At 37.8% G+C, this 15,758-nt stretch overlaps 1 protein-coding gene across 1 annotated transcript in view; it reads left to right on the forward strand.

The window, feature by feature from the left end:
* Positions 1-14,564: 14,564 nt before the first annotated feature.
* LOC311106396 (proton-coupled zinc antiporter SLC30A2-like) overlaps positions 14,565-15,758 on the forward strand; it is a 31,752-nt gene continuing 30,558 nt past the window's right edge. Inside the window, exon 1 of the mRNA XM_084148730.1 lies at positions 14,565-14,782. The gene's annotated coding sequence lies outside the window, so the exon portion shown is untranslated. The remainder of the gene's footprint in view (positions 14,783-15,758) is intronic.

Below are 15,758 nucleotides of genomic sequence, written 5' to 3' on the forward strand. Positions count from 1 at the left end.
TAGCTCAGTTGGTAGAGCATGGCGTTTGCAACGCCAGGGTTGTGGGTTTGATTCCCACGGGGGGCGGCCAGTATGAAAAATAAAATAATAAAAAATAATGTATGCACTCACTAACTGTAAGTCGCTCTGGATAAGAGCGTCTGCTAAATGACTAAAATGTAAATGTTTATAAAGTCCAAAAGTTATGGGTGGAGCTAGGAAGTTGGCTGTCAGAACTATTACAATGTAAACGTACTTTTAATCCGTCTGTCTGCATATCCCAAGACATGGCATTTGGGGGTGTAGTGAGATACCCAATGAGCTGGACGATTCTCTTCTCATCACTCATCTTGAAAAAACGTATACTAAAAACTTGAAAATCAATCAATCTGCCATCGTTAACACAATGGATAAATCTAATGATTTATTATTGAAGTATTGAAATAACATGGGCGTCCGAGAAAAACAAATTGGTACAATTTAAGGCCATGTGGCAAACAATAATGCAGGCACTAGGGGTGGGGTTGTGAGCATGTGGGTCTGGGCAGATGAGATTAAGTCGTTGTTTGTGTGCGTCTGTAAATTGTTGTTCATATTTGTATGTTTGTAACTGGTGTGGGGAAAAAAAAAAAAAAAAAGTATTTATATACACTACCGGTCAAAAAAAATTAAAACACCTACTCATTCAAGGGTTTGTCTTTATTTTTTTTACTATTTTCTACATTGTAGAATAATAGTGAAGACATAAAAACTATGAAAGAACACATATGGAATCATGTAGTAACCAAAAAAGTGTTAAATAGCCACCCTTTGCTTTGATGATAGCTTTGCACACTCTTGGCATTCTCTCAACCAGCTTCACCTGGAATGCTTTTCCAACAGTCTTCAAGGAGTTCCCACATATGCTGAGCACTTGTTGACTGCTTTTCCTTCACTCTGCGGTCCGACTCATCCAAAACAATCTCAATTTGGTTGATCTAACGAGAGAAGGTCAAGTGTTTCCCAAACTTTTGACTGGTACTATATCTATATATATATATATATATATACAGTGAGGGAAAAAAGTATTTGATCCCCTGCTGATTTTGTACCTTTGCCCATTGACAAAGACATGATCAGTCTATAATTTTAATGGTAGGGTTATTTGAACAGTGAGAGACAGAATAACAACAAAAAAATCCATAAAGACGCATGTAAAAAATGTTATAAATTGATTTGCATTTTAAATGAGGGAAATAAGTATTTGACCCCTCTGCAAAACATGACTTAGTACTTGGTGGCAAAACCCTTGTTGGCAATCACAGAGGTCAGACGTTTCTTGTAGTTGGCCACCAGGTTTGCACACATCTCAGGAGGGATTTTGTCCCACTCCTCTTTGCAGATCTTCTCCAAGTCATTATGGTTTCGAGGCTGACGTTTGGCAACTCGAACCTTCAGCTCCCTCCACAGATTTTCTATGGGATTTGTTGTAGAAACATTTGACTAGATAATTAACTCAAAAATATCTCTCAAGACATCAGAGCCTGTGAATTTAAGAATTTAGACTTTATTTAAAAAACAAAGCCGAGCCTTTTTCCAAAGAGACAAAGACTGTCCCTTTTTCGCCAAGAGCTCAATTTTATAGCCACATGTACAAACATTCCTAACTTTTTTTTAGTTCGTACCACCCTCTCATTCGATCATTCTATTGGCTGCGTGCCTAGGCCCCTTCTCAAAAGCCCCTTCTTTAAAAAACTAATGTAAATGCAAACCAGATGTCTAGAACAACCCCATGGCCTCAGTTTAAAAACCCCTGTAAAATAACACATCATATCCTTAATGTCTATATTCATTATTTAAACATATATCTGGATTATAAAATATCAAACATGTTCATTCTGTTTCACCATTATCATTTCATAATACATTATACAACATTTATCATTCATCATCCTCTCCAGCACTGAGATTATGTGCATGTGGCCATGTCTCAGGTCATAAGGTCATAAACATAAAGAAACGCAAACACTAGCTCCATTGTTACTTCTATCTCCACAGCCATCACGTCATTGACATTCCTAAACCAGCTGCAGGAGTTTATGAAAAACACATAATTATCTCTGCTCTGAATTCAACTGGCTCTCAATCCATAAACACTCCAAGGCATATAGATTTTCAATTTTACAACATATCCATGCTTATTACTAATATTATTATTTTACCTTTGACCTTTTTCTACATTTACCTTCATGATACATAAAATAACACCACATATCCCCCCTTTGGGACATTATAATATTGTCCCATCAATACAAAAATTAATCACTCATATCACAAGTATTATAACAATCAAAATAATCAATATCCAAATCTAATCAATTAATTGCCATGTCAACATCACTAAGCATTAATATTATAAGTTATTCAGATCAGTCAGTCCACTTATAATTTATAATCATAATCAAATGAATTACCCAAAACAACTTAAAATGACAATTCTTAATTAGTCACCTTTGTTCCATCATTCAAAGTTAAAACTCTCACCTTGGCACATATCGATACTGGCTGAATGTATATTTATATTATAATAATTCTAGCATTAACTTCCTCATAACAAGAATTACATCAGATCAGTACCCTAATGCATTGTCCAAATTACTATAAATTTAGTAGTGTATAATACCTCCTTAATCAATATACTACCTCAACTAACACTCCTTTCCTCTACCGGCACTCAATCTTCTGGCGTCTTCATTATTCTTCATTATGTTGTTCATAGTTCATCTTGAATTTCCCATAACAATGTCCCAATTCCAATGTCACACCTGAACCACCACACCTCCACCATCATCCTGTTTTGTCCATGTGCAACCCAGTATACCCAAACTAGGAAGAACGTTGCCTTTGCTTAAACCTCTTTCCTCACATTCTTGAAAGAAAAAACACAAAAGAGAAGGCATTTGATTGCTTTGATTTGATGCTGGATTCAGGGCAGAGGTGGGTCAGACAGGAACATCTTCAACGCCTTTGTTGTTCCTCTTCAGCCGAGTAGAGAATTTTTGGTTTTTATTGAGGTTTACACCGTTCTGAGCCAATTGATCTCTGCAATGCATTACGACACCATCCGTTGTAACCTCAGGAAAGGACAGATCATAACAGTTCAGTTGAGTTAATTTCCAATCCAAAACATCCCTAGTAACATCATCTACATGACAAATCATTATGTTTCACATTCTCCCTTGAATTCTTCCCAAATTATATAACCCAATTGTTTTATTGTAACATTCCTATATTTTTCTCATACTCTATTTGACATTAATCTAGTGTTTCCCTTTCCTTGTTCCTATTCTAACACTTGCTTATACTTCTCTCTTCTAATAACACTTTCCCCTGGAAATCTAACACCAAATACTACATCAAATTGTTTATCTAAATCTTGGACTGTTCTCCTTATGTCTATGATTCACCTGTCTCTTTCTTTCATTATCTTAAAGTCACCCTACCCCATGTGACTTCCCCATACTCTTTGTGCTGGTTTCTCACACACCAATAATATTTAACCCTAGTATTTTAATAGTGATCCCTTCCTGTATTTTTAGTTATGGTTCCTGCCTGTGCAAGAATCTACATTCTACTCCTTTCTATATCCCTTCTATGTCTTGTTCTTCTGCTCTTTATTATTATTATCAGTACTCCATTCCCCTTATTCTCAGGTAACTAGTCAAGTACATAGAAATCAATGATAAGGATATCTGGTGCGTCTTGGAGATCTGGAATCTCTCAATCATCAGTTCCCTCACTCTGGTACAATGGTTAAGATGATACCCAATACTCCCCTCTATCAGTACCATCGTCAGTATAACCTGGACAACGATATGTAGGTCACTTCTGTTGTTAACCTTCCCCCATCACTAGGATTTCCCGGATCAGCCAAAGTCCCTCTCAATCTATCGACATCGGTCTGTGAAAAGTGTCCTTCTATCAGCCTTCTCATAAGGAAACTCAGAGTTACTGCTGCAAAAACACAAGCACAGACACACACAAAAAACAACAATACTACCCAATGGCTGAGGTTGGAACACTCCTATAGTGGAAAACATTAATCTTAGTATCTGTCTCCACCAGTTTTACCATCATTTCCAGCTCTTTCTTCTGTAGTCTTTTGTCATCACATAGTCTCCAGGGCACAGAAAATACTCAGATTATCCTACTCAGTTGGACATAGCTATCTTCACCCATGAAAATAAAATCTTAAGAACATTGTTAGGTTAGGTGAGACACAGTATGCTACTCATGTCCTCTCATCCGTCAAGAGAAGCCTTGAGATTATGAAGCACACCTGCTTCCAGCTTGTTGTAGTCCACCTCTACACCATGCCTCCTATCACAAAAACAAAAAATGATTTAACCTAACCCATAACACATTATTACTACTGCTCACATCCTTAATACACCTTGCATATTTCCCCACAAAACCATAATAAAACATTAAAACCTCTAATAAACCCAACTTCCCCCCTTGGACACAGACATCACATCGTGATTCATGTGTACAAAAAACAAAACAAAACAATATTGCCTATCAAACCTAAAATAATAACTAACTTTAAAATAACAACCCTTGAGCATATCTTTACTTAACTGTATTCCATAACACTATTCAATGAATACTTCTCATTCAGGACTAACTCTCTCACTACATCCTTATCCTGTTTAGACTCATTTATATATATATAGGATTTTTCCAATTTGTAAACTTCTTCACAATTATCCTTATTTTATCCAACCCCTTAATTCAGCATGCCTCTAGAATTCATAGTGCGGTTGATCAGATCACACTATAAAGCCAGGACAGATTTCAGAGGTCATTGAAATCATTCAATGAATTGTTTCATCCTATAGTATACTACTTCTAACAACCATCAAAACCTTTTATAAATGTTGTAATTCCTTAGTACAGCTCTTTTCAAACTAAATCACACATATTTACTTATCCCTCAGTAAATAAAACCCACATTACATGTGTATGCCCCTTTAAGATATTTCACTTCCATCCTGTCAAAAAACCCCAAATAGAAATAAAAATCCTATACAACTAACATTTCATACTAAGTAGTTTGTTTGTGGTTATTTGAACACCATATAGTAAAACAATAAACAAACAAAAATGGCCAGGCCTTATTTATTTTTGTAGCTCCCTATGACAACCTAAAAATAAAACTACTTAATTTTACTAACTAGTTCCACCCTAGCCTACATACTTTTCTAACCTCCCAATAAAGAAATCCCCATGTTCCTGGAAGAGAAAGTATACATGTCGTTAACATATAATCATCAATCCAAAGATAGTAACTACACACAAAACATCATACATATATCCCCAGTCCTATCTCATCAACAATCATTAACCCCAGCATAAATTTTAAAATTGTTTGATACGTCGTGTCCTACTTTACCCCTAACCTAATATTATAGGAGACTCTCATCAATTCTTAAAAGAAAACTCCCATTTAGAAGATACTATATAATAACCCATTTTATTAAGTTAACTCCACCTTCCACTATAAACCTATAAACCCTTTTTAGTAATTTAAACGTCGCAAACCGTTGCATTGATGTTTGTTTTTTCCCCCAAATATAAACTTATTGTTTCATAATCCAAAACCCATAAAAAGATGTCTACTTAATCCATCAAGTTAACAGCAACAACTACCTCCCAAAGTTCAACGTACTATAAACAATTCATCGTTATCTGAAGTAATAAAACATCATCATAACTCACTGCTGTTTAAACAAACAATATAATGTCATAATAAAATGATCAATTATCAAATATCGTTCCTTATTCAACTATCGAGACATGTTCTTCATTAGTTAATCGTCTCCACAAAGCAATACTACCTAATAACATATTCTCATTCTCCTAAATATTAATCAATAAAACATCCAATTCACCAATATGCTATTTCAATTACTATGTTATCCTATCCGACATAGATTGGTAGGACATCTTCCCTATAATGTTATCAACGAAACCAGTAATTCACATCAATAACATCAATGTAAAAGATTTGCTTTCTGTCCCCTACTGGATTCGAACCAGGGACCCTCTGCACACATTGACAACTTTCACCATAAAAGTACCATTACCCGTCGCTCCACCAGTGCCACACAAAGCATCTACTTCCAGTTCATAGAGCAAATGACATCACCCAACAAAAACCACACTAGCTTTCACCGCTAACTAGCTAGCAATCTCCTGCCAATAACATTCCACCTTCCACGACCTCCCACAAACCACACGATCCCCGTACACCTAACGTAACCCATAATGTCCCTTATAGCGCTCTCACGTTTCAGCAAGTTTAACATCCACAGAGAAAAAATGGAAATTCTTCAATTTTTCCTAGCAGACGAAATAAAACCACTTTCAAACAGCATTCTGCATTTACCTCTATCATAGGGTTTAAAAACCCCACTTAACAACATTAACCATCCTAAATTGCCGTAGTAACGTCATGTTTGGTTCGGTTGATCTATTACCATATAAGACATTCACTTCTCCATGCGTCGTAAACTATATCCTATTTCTCTTGTAATCAACTAAAATCATAGCCACACAATTAAACCATCACTCCGCCATTACAGAATGAATTAACTATCCTTTCTTAGCAAGCTACAAGTAACACCATACACTTGCTATAGTTTACCTCATATATTGAAATCATCCATTTATCACAATCCAATGTATCTATAGACATATCCCACTATTGCCATTTGTTTAATCTAGCAAAACCTCATTCAATGACTAAAAATTACTACCACGTAGTCTCCTCTCCATACCCGTTAACATTTTAGCAGATGCTCTTTTTCCAAACGACACTCAATTCGTGAGCTCATACATTTCTATACTTATACTAGCCCCCCTTGGGAATCGAACACCCAACCCTGGCGTTGCAAGCACCGTGCTCTACCAACTGAGCTACAGCCACAGATAAGCGTATAGCGCCCTTTTCTGATAATGTTATAATTGTAGCCTATTGCATTACTTTTGTTTAAAACATACGTTTGTTTAGTCAACAAATCTAGAACCCACTATAAATGGGTGCTTATTCACTCAGCATAATAACCAAAGCTCTTTGCATCCCCTAGTTCACGTAATGAAAATACATTATGATTCTACAATTCACCAAATATTCGCATACACCACTGGTGACGCAAACCATAGAATAAAATAATAACAATTAGAATTTTGTCAAATAGATGTTTTCCATCCAACTATTCAAAATTTCTTTAAATAACTATTTCAGCTCGATACAGTCAAACAAGTATAACTCTCTTTTTACCGGAAACTAATTCATGGCATTAGTAAAATCTATTCACATCCCAACAATAGCTAAACTATACTTAGAAAACCTAGACTCTGTTCAGCGATGCAGAATCTATGCTTTATCGAAATGACAAGTTAATCCTCTTTTATTCCAATGATAATAGTCAGTAGTATTAGTATCTGGAACATACCACACTTTATCAGAAAATAGTTCTGAAGGACACAGTTCTCACACGCTCAACGTAATCAACTTAGCAGTCAACAAGTCAAACCCCACATTCATTGATTTGGAAACAGATCTGACAACCTAACCAAATGAATTATATATCTGCTTCTGAAATAATATATCGTTTATTATTATGCTTAATTCTACCACATGTCCTATGTACTCTCTCCCATTTTCACATCCACCTACGTGTTTGAACAAGTCAACACCTATAATTTTATTATTTTACGTAGTCAATTTATCATAATACTGCATTACCTCTAACGTTTCTAAATATATCGTCCGAAACATACTCTAACAGATGTATCAAAATACAATGCATAGACGTCATATGACCACACCAATAAACGTGACCTGTTCCTCCAACAGGATTTATTCTACCCCTCCTGGTAACGTGAATTTTCTACACTCAGTTGGTCAATGAATATCCACGCACCATTTATTCTTCTCTTTCCTAAGTGAGATTGGGCAAACCTTTCTCCATCAGACAGAAGCTTCAAACAACCTCAAATAGATTTCCCTTCCTTACAGAAAGGCTATCTACTTACAGGATTTAATATTATATTCTCACTCACACAGATGATCAGCCACTTGTGCCCAAATGAATCAGACAGTTGAATGACTCACAGCCACACAAGCAACCGACTCACCATACGAGATGAGCAGACCTACTCTTATTTAACACTTTATCAAAATTTGGAAGCCCTTGTAGCTATTTAACCCGTTCACCTACTCAGGATGACCTAACTTTTTTACCTGATAGACCCTACATAATATTGACATCATCACAACACAGGATGATTCACTACTTACCCGTACAGACCTCTAACAAAGAATTTATCATCAGAGCGGTATCCGTAAGTAATCTTGTCTGTTCAGGCCAATGGAATGCTAATTATAGCCCTCCAAAGCGGTATCCACAAGATTTCTATTTATACTACGCTTTGCTAAGCGACCTGTCAATTCTGCCCTAATTTTTCTGTTACACTTCCTCAACACAGAAAAAGAAGCGGTATTACCCCAGGATTTCTGCCTACCTATGCAGTCCTCAAGACGATTAACGTCTAAAGCGGTATCTGCAGGACTTAACATGTTATTGTCTGATCGCTCAACCAGCCGTACAACCACCCATGTCAAAATGACCCAGACATAGCAATCAGCAAGATGAATCAACTGAATCAAATGAATCAAATGAATCAAATCAATTGAACAGACGGTTCAGACAAACAACAGCGACATGTATTCTTAAATTCAAATGCTCCTAGTGTCTAACTTTCTGGTTCTTAAATTTGGAGAGACCTACTTGGTATTTCTTTAGATGTTGCCGAGTCCCGGATCGGACCACACAAACTTTATACTATTTTAGTAAGAACTTCTTACCTTTTTAAAAGCGGCCGCTTTTGTTTGTATGGTCCGTCCAAGCCGTTTCACAACTGCAAATACATACCGTCACTGATCCCTATCAAGTCCCTTCGTGGTCGCCAATTATGTTGTAGAAACATTTGACTAGATAATTAACTCAAAAATATCTCTCAAGACATCAGAGCCTGTGAATTTAAGAATTTAGACTTTATTTAAAAAACAAAGCCGAGCCTTTTTCCAAAGAGACAAAGACTGTCCCTTTTTCGCCAAGAGCTCAATTTTATAGCCACATGTACAAACATTCCTAACTTTTTTTTAGTTCGTACCACCCTCTCATTCGATCATTCTATTGGCTGCGTGCCTAGGCCCCTTCTCAAAAGCCCCTTCTTTAAAAAACTAATGTAAATGCAAACCAGATGTCTAGAACAACCCCATGGCCTCAGTTTAAAAACCCCTGTAAAATAACACATCATATCCTTAATGTCTATATTCATTATTTAAACATATATCTGGATTATAAAATATCAAACATGTTCATTCTGTTTCACCATTATCATTTCATAATACATTATACAACATTTATCATTCATCATCCTCTCCAGCACTGAGATTATGTGCATGTGGCCATGTCTCAGGTCATAAGGTCATAAACATAAAGAAACGCAAACACTAGCTCCATTGTTACTTCTATCTCCACAGCCATCACGTCATTGACATTCCTAAACCAGCTGCAGGAGTTTTCATGAAAAACACATAATTATCTCTGCTCTGAATTCAACTGGCTCTCAATCCATAAACACTCCAAGGCATATAGATTTTCAATTTTACAACATATCCATGCTTATTACTAATATTATTATTTTACCTTTGACCTTTTTCTACATTTACCTTCATGATACATAAAATAACACCACAGATTAAGGTCTGGAGACTGGCTAGGCCACTCCAGGACCTTAATGTGCTTCTTCTTGAGCCACTCCTTTGTTGCCTTGGCCGTGTGTTTTGGGTCATTGTCATGCTGGAATACCCATCCACGACCCATTTTCAATGCCCTGGCTGAGGGAAGGAGGTTCTCACCCAAGATTTGACGGTACATGGCCCCGTCCATCGTCCCTTTGATGCTGTGAAGTTGTCCTGTCCCCTTAGCAGAAAAACACCCCCAAAGCATAATGTTTCCACTTCCATGTTTGACGGTGGGGATGGTGTTCTTGGGGTCATAGTCAGCGTTCCTCCTCCTCCAAACACGGCGAGTTGAGTTGATGCCAAAGAGCTCGATTTTGGTCTCATCTGACCACAACACTTTCACCCAGTTCTCCTCTGAATCATTCAGATGTTCATTGGCAAACTTCAGACGGCCCTGTATATGTGCTTTCTTGAGCAGGGGGACCTTGCGGGCGCTGCAGGATTTCAGTCCTTCACGGTGTAGTGTGTTACCAATTGTTTTGTTGCTGACTATGGTCCCAGCTGCCTTGAGATCATTGACAAGATCCTCCCGTGTAGTTCTGGGCTGATTCCTCACCGTTCTCACGATCATTGCAACTCCACGAGGTGAGATGTTGCATGGAGCCCCAGGCCGAGGGAGATTGACAGTTCTTTTGTGTTTCTTCCATTTGCGAATAATCGCACAAACTGTTGTCACCTTCTCACCAAGCTGCTAGGCGATGGTCTTGTAGCCCATTCCAGCCTTGTGTAGGTCTACAATCTTGTCCCAGACATCCTTGGAGAGCTCTTTGGTCTTGGCCATGGTGGAGAGTTTGGTATCTGATTGATTGATTGCTTCTGTGGACAGGTGTCTTTTATACAGGTAACAAACTGAGATTAGGAGCACTCCCTTCAAGAGTGTGCTCCTAATCTCAGCTCGTTACCTTGTAGCCAGAAATCTTTCTGATTGAGAGGGGGTCAAATACTTATTTCCCTAATTAAAATGCAAATCAATTTATAACATTTTTTACATGCGTTTTTCTGGATTTTTTTGTTGTTATTCTGTCTCTCACTGTTCATATAAACCTACCATTAAAATTATAGACTGATCATTTCTTTGTCAGTGGGCAAACGTACAAAATCAGCAGGGGATCAAATACTTTTTTCCCTCACTGTGTGTGTATATATATATATATATATATATATATATATATATATATATATATATATATATATATATATACACACACACACACAGTGGGGGAAAAAGTATTTAGTCAGCCACCAATTGTGCAAGTTCTCCCACTTAAAAAGATGAGAGAGGCCTGTAATTTTCATCATAGTCAACTATGACAGACAAAATGAGGAAAAAAAATCCAGCAAATCACATTGTAGGATTTTTTATGAATTTATTTGCAAATTATGGTGGAAAATAAGTATTTGGTCAATAACAAAAGTTTCTCAATACTTTGTTATATACCCTTTGTTGGCAATGACACAGGTCAAACGTTTTCTGTAAGTCTTCACAAGGTTTTCACACACTGTTGCTGGTATTTTGGCCCATTCCTCCATGCAGGTCTCCTCTAGAGCAGTGATGTTTTGGGGCTGTCGCTGGGCAACACGGACTTTCAACTCCCTCCAAAGATGTTCTATGGGGTTGAGATCTGGAGACTGGCTAGGCCACTCCAGGACCTTGAAATGCTTCTTACGAACCCACTCCTTCGTTGCCCGGGCGGTGTGTTTGGGATCATTGTCAAGAAGAAGTTACAGGTCTGTGAGAGCCAGAAATCTTGCTTGTTGGTAGGTGACCAAATACTTATTTTCCACCATAATTTGCAAATAAATTCATAAAAAATCCTACAATGTGAATTTCTGGAGAAAAAAAATCTCATTTTGTCTGTCATAGTTGACGTGTACCTATGATGAAAATTACAGGCCTCTCATCTTTTTAAGTGGGAGAACTTGCACAATTGGTGGCTGACTAAATACTTTTTTCCCCCCACTGTATATATATATATAGAGCCAGGCCCAGCCAATCAGAATGAGGTTTTCCCCCCACAAAAACACTTTATTACAGACATTTCTCAAATTACATTGAAGGTGGCTGAGACATTCTCTGGCAACCGCTCTGGTGGACATTCCTGCACTCATCATGCCAATTGCACACTCCGTCAAAACTTGAGACATCTGTGGCATTGTGTTGTGTGACAAAACTGCACATTTTAGAGTGGCCTTTTATTGTCCCCAGCACAAGGTGCACCTGTGTAATGATAAACACATTTTTAAGAAAGCAGATCAGCTAAATGAATTGGCTAGCTAGCTAGGTGGCTATAGCTAGCTGGAAGCAGCAGCACATAAACACTGGTCCAAGATCGGTTCTACAGATCAGGCTAGCCCTGATCGTGGTTGAGTGTATTAGTATGCAGATCTCTGATCTGTTAGGGAGTGAACGTTATTCATAATAAGGCTTACATGGAGAAAATCGGACCTCTCTAACATGAAAATGCAAAATATATTTTATCTAAACCCTCCCTGAACACTTGAAAAAAAAACAAGTGACCCTACCCTATACCCAAAATAATAACTAAAACAAAGCAGATAACAGAGAACATGTCTACCATTTACCCTCACTTCTTGGACAGACCAGAGCCTTACATATGCAGTTTTAGCAACTGTTTTCCATCTAGTGAGCATTACGTGGCAAAGCAGGAATTTTGATAGTACACAGGGCTGCGGGCCAGAAGGTTGTGGGTTCATAGACTACCAGCGACAAGAGTAGGGATGCTAAGGTCTCCTTTATAGTAAAATAATTGCATGAGTCTATCATTGTATTTGCAGGCCCGAGAAAAAACGCCTTTTATAAACATTTCATGCAATTCTAAGTAATTTTACATATGAGCAGAATATATTTTTTTAATACCACAAAAATTTACGAAATTACAGTCTAAGAATGGACAGAGAGATAGGCCAATGTGTTCATTTTATCACATTTCTCCAATGCCAAATCAGTGTGTCTTGTTTGCAATTAATTTAATCTGACGCAGAAACGGCTGGCTACTCTTCTTCCGTGGCTTAATCCAACGAGAGAAGGTCACAAGTGTTTCCCTAAAAGCTGTCTGGGTTTGAACATCTATTGTACAGAAAGTGAATAACTTAATGTCAAAGTCGCGTCAATTCAAATCTGGTATTAGGAACAAAAGAGGTCAACACGACTTCTAAGATATACTAGTTATTTTAATTAATGCAAAAACCTTCAATGGTAAATATGATGTTTCGTATATACGGGCTCTCTGAGATACCTCGCAGGGCACCCCAGAGAACTAACACATTGTTTCAGATCCAATACTCAAATACTCTGACAGAGAAAATTTCCCACTTCTCTGCTGGCCAATTAGAGTAGAGACTTGAGCGTGGTTTAAACTTACTCAGCCAATCCGTTGATGCACCCCTGTTGCCAGCCTCTTCTGTTACCAGGCATACGTTCATCATAACAACCTATCATAGTGAGAAGAGCCAGCTCCCTTAGACATCATTCCTACGTCCAAGGAAGGCTCACAGATCACAAAGAACCAGTATAGTCTAGCATTTGGAGATACAATCCTTATCTCATTTTACCCCCTAAAACAGCTCTTCACATCAATCACAGCCTGCCAGGTGTCACAGCCTACATTAGCCCAGTCTTTCTAAGTTAGTCATCCCATCAATTTAGGAGAATAATAAATCCCCAATATTAATCAATTGATCCTGTACCAGTGTTTAAGTGCTGCTGTTGCTTCCAGCTAGCTAGACACCTAGCTAGCTAATTTGTTTAGTGCTGCTTTCTCATGGTAAAGGTAAATAAGGTTGTAACCAAGCTGAACCAACAACATATTTTGAAAAACCATGATGCTGTAACTGTGTCTTAAAATTAAAATAATGATCCTAAATGATATGTTTTGTGCTTGGCTAACCTTACCTTGATAGGAATCCAGTCTCCATTACATTTCGGAGTTCATCTGGGAATGCAAAATTTGGGCGCCGATGTCACCAACATAGATTTGACTTGATTTTGTTGTCCCATTGTAGTGGATAAGGGGTAAAGTACGTACTGAGGGCTGCCAAAGGTGATTTTGGCGTGTGTATTCCAGAAGGTTTGAAAAGTATTTCTGTGTGGTGTACATACGCCGTTATGAGCAACTTGGTTGGATAGCTAGCACTCACTCATGTGGCGGCTAGCACCGCCATGAAAAATTATTTTTTTCTAAGTAGTGGGAATACTCAGGAGCAGGCAATCTTTAGACATGTTGTACTTTGCTTAAATTTAGTTATGTAATTGACTAAAACAAGCAGACAAAAAAAATTGCATTTGAAAATGGCCAATTATTTGCTGTGAGCCAATGGGGTAACCACAGGTTGTTTCTCCACATGCCGGCAGGTGCCGCGACGTTCTATCTATAATAGATACACACGGTGAAGCGTGGCTTAATGTGACCATGCCCCCGCGTAATTAGCCAAACTTTGGCGGCATCCTCAGCAAATTACTGATACTTTTTTGTTGTTTCAATAAACGTTTTCAGCAGCCTCACGTGTCATTATTAACATACTTGGCTGTCACAACAACATATGATTTGCATGATACTTATTCTGCCACTAATTTGTTACCCGACCTGCTAACACTGACAGTAAAGCTAGTAAAGTTGTCGCGTTATACCTACGTCACTGTTTGTTTACACCTAGCTTTTTTTTTGTGCCAGTTAGCTGACGTTATCTGGCTGGCTAGCGAGATAAATTAATCTCGATCTAATTTGCTAGTCTTCGATATGTCGCGTAACTACTTACAGTCTTTGCCTGCCTTTTTAACGGTCTAGGTATTTATATAGAAATGTTGAGTCTTCTTGACTTGCCTATATGTCCTTTCAATTTGCCGTAAACCAGCTGGGGAGACAACCCTACCAATGGCCCAAGTAGCCTATGGCTATATCTACACCTACTTGGTGGAATCTCCAGGTTTGCATAAATATCCAAATGCATAAGAATATTATAGCTGTTATTTGGACGGTTACTACAAGCGAACTAGCAAGCGTTGTGCAATACACATAGCTAGTGAGATACAAAGAAGTGTTAGCGACTTACCAGTGAAGTGCTTCGAACACACAAATGTATTGAATAACTGGAGCCCACAGCTTTCCATCATCAGCGCGGCATAATAGTCTGAAACCATGAAGTGCTTTTAACCTGGTCCTTGGGCAGTTGATTAAACTTAATTTGGTGGTCTTTTTCTCCTACTATTAAAACAAAATGGTACACAACCGCTTATCGGCATTTTAAAAACAGGGTTAGCTAGCTAGTTAAGAAAGTCAGTTGGAATCGTCTCTTTGGTTGATAATTTTGATGTACTCTCCGTACGACCGTCTTATCTGTTCATGCTAACATTTTTACGTTTAGAATGAAAGTGTTTTTAGGTATGATGTAGTTTGTTGATTAAGACAGCATGGAAGTATGTTAAAAATGGCCAACCAAGCATATCCAAAATGTTTATAGAATGATAACAAAACAAAAAAAAAGAATACAGCCGTTGTTGGGTTATGAGGAAAGTAGGCAATTTAACATAGGAGTGAGAGTACCCTACCGATGTACCCTACTCGGGGGCGTGGTCACGTTAAACCCTGCCTCGCCATGTGTATCTCTACCGACTGGGTTTATCCTCACTACTTGATGTGTGGATTGCTGATGCTTTGTATTGGACACTAAGAGGCTTTGAAGCCACCGGTCCGGCCATATTGGCACTCCCTAGTAGGAGCAGTCCTCCATAGGAATGAATGGAATTCTACATTATGTCTATTAAATGTTTCAAGAACAAAATTACATGTATTGAAGTATTTGTAGTGGGGACAGTAACATTAGTACTTTCAAAAAATATATATATATATACTTTAAGGAAAATATTTTTATGTTTAGCTCACATAATATAATTTAAAAGTAT

This window comes from Coregonus lavaretus, assembly GCF_964263955.1.
Source record: "Coregonus lavaretus genome assembly, chromosome: 31".
NCBI lineage: Eukaryota > Metazoa > Chordata > Actinopteri > Salmoniformes > Salmonidae > Coregonus > Coregonus lavaretus.